Here is a 2,799-nt window from a genome sequence, read left to right as displayed (position 1 = left end):
CGCAAAAATTCGCATTTGTCCGGTTGTAATTGGAGATTCGCTTTTCTTAAACGTTGCATTAGAGCTTCAATACGTTCTTCATGCTCTTTTAAATCTTTTGCAAAAACAATAACATCGTCAAGGTAAATAAACATTGACGTACCCTGCAATCCAGACAAAACCGTATCCATTAATCGTTGGAACGTTGCTGGTGCATTTTTTAAACCAAAAGGCATTCGGTTAAATTCCCAATGACCTTTCGGAGTAGAAAAAGCAGTTTTATAGCTGTCTTCTGGATGCATCTTAATTTGATGATATCCAGAAGCCAGATCAAATACAGAAAAGTATACAGATTCCCCCAAAAGTATGTCAAAAATATCAGTGATATGATCAAAACTATCAGTGATATTAGGGAGAGGATAAGCATCTGTAATCGTTTTTTCATTCAATTGACGGAAATCGATGACAACACACCATCGTTTATTACCCTTAGAATCGGGTTTCTTTGGAACAACCCATACAGGACTATTATATGGGGATTCTGATGGCTTAATTATTCCTGTTTCATAAANGTTTTTTCATTCAATTGACGAAAATCGATGACAACACGCCATCGTTTATTACCCTTAGAATCGGGTTTCTTTGGAACAACCCATACAGGACTATTATATGGGGATTCTGATGGCTTAATTATTCCTGTTTCATAAAGTTCTTTAATTTGTTTATCAACCTCTTCTTTAATAGAGTGAGGTAATCTGTATTGTTTAGATGAAATAGCAAGATCTGAATTTACCGAAATTCTATGTTTATAAACATTAGTCGATCGAAGAGGTTCACCAGGTATGTGAAACCGGTCAGAATATTTTTTTATCAATTTTTCAACATGTTTTTTCTCTTTTCCTCCTAAATGGTCCAATCTTAATAATTCGCTAATTTTTTCAAATCTATCTTTATTTTCAATTTCTCCTACGTGAGAAACAATTTTTTTCACAACATCAGAATAACTACGCTTATCATCATCAAGTTGATTATCCTGATCAATTGGTTCAAGTACACTTTCACATTCATGTATTGTTGAAGTTGGTATTTTAATTCCAACTTTTTCATGTGTGGTCTTATAAACACGCATGTATGCACGGCCCTGGTGATTAGGCATCAAACAATCTCCTGCATACACACCTTTGCAAATTTTTAATCGAGGGACGTAGCCCTCTTCAACTTCCTTATTTTTGATTCTAATGAAGAATGCTGACTCACTGCGAGGAGCAATGTATCGAACATTATCTTCAACATAATCAATCTGTTCAAAAGGGTATTTCTTCCCATTAATTTCCAAATAACGATTCCCATAATCAATTTTCGCCCCCGCGGTTTTAAAGAAGTTAGAACCCAATAACCCCGCGTAAGGAATTTGCATGTCATCGGGTACGACATGAAATAATGCTACTTTCCCCAAAACGTCCATATTGATACTGCCGAGAGTAAATACAGGAATTTTTGAAATACCGTGTAATTCTATGATATTGGACTCATCAATAAAAATATTATCTTCAACGAATTTATTCTTAATTAGATTTGGTAACGCGCCTGAATCAAGCATCAATTTAATTTCTCGTTTATGTTTATTATATGCAATTTTTAAAAACGGAATATCATCGTTATTTTTAAATTGTACAGAAATTACAGGGAGTCGTCGCTCAATTCCGCTTCCTGAACCATTGTTATCGGACGCTGAGTGAATGCATCTTTCCCCGCGCCCTTCTGGAAAGATGACCTCTGGTTTCCCGAATTTTTGGATGCCAAGAATAAACAATTCTCCAAAACATGTCCTGTTCGTTTACAATAACGACAAGTAACATTAGGATTATTTTTGCTCGATCCACCCCTGCGTTTATCAGCAGTGCGGCCAAGATTATCACACAATTGACACTTATTTTGATTTTTCAGAGGATTTCTATTCAATTAAAAACAAGTTTTCGCGGTATGATTTCTTTTCTTATAAATTTGACAAAATAAGTTACTAGAGTTTTGATTTCTAATACGAATAAAACATGAAAAAAAATAAGTTACTAGAGTTTTGATTTCCAATACGAATAAAACATGTTTTTGCAGAATGACCCCGTTTATTGCAAATTTGACACACGGAATCAGAGTGATTGGCATTATTATTATTATTAGGGAAATTTCCACGATGATTTGGAAAATTGTTACCACTTTGATTATTATTTTGATTATTTTTATTTTGATTACTATTCCGAACATTTTGACGATTAAAATTATTTTTTTCGTTTTGATTAGATTTCATGAATTTTACGGGTTTTTGACTAACGACATTTACATCACTTTTTTTATTCTCTTGATTTCGCGGCCGTTCCCCACGTAATTCACTTTTCGCGAGCAATTTTCGTTCAATTTCAATCGCTTTTTCATAAGCATTAGTCATCGAGGCACAAGCTGGCATACGTTGATCAATATCAGGCTTCAAACCTTGTAAAAAACACTGTTTAATATTTTCATCTACTTTATCTTTTACCGCTTTTAAATGGTCTGCTGAATGCGTTGGATTATTTACTTTAAACAACTCTACAATTTCTTGACCTTTTTTTCTCAATTTATTTGCAAAATTGACAACAGAATCTGAATCTTTTTGAAAAACAGAGCCTAATTCACCTTGCAATTGCCATTCTGTTTTAGTAGATGTATTATCTAGTTTTTAATTCTTTGATCAAATTATCAATGTTATCGAATGTTTTATTATTTAACGAATCTTTTACTGATTGGCTTAGACATTTTCTTTGAACTAATTTTGTTAAATTTTCT

Source organism: Diachasma alloeum, unplaced genomic scaffold (assembly GCF_001412515.2).
Source record: "Diachasma alloeum isolate Michigan unplaced genomic scaffold, Dall2.0 Dall_scaffold_00331, whole genome shotgun sequence".
Lineage (NCBI taxonomy): Eukaryota > Metazoa > Arthropoda > Insecta > Hymenoptera > Braconidae > Diachasma > Diachasma alloeum.
The sequence above is the reverse complement of the archived record's forward strand: the minus strand, read 5'-3'. Positions refer to the sequence as shown.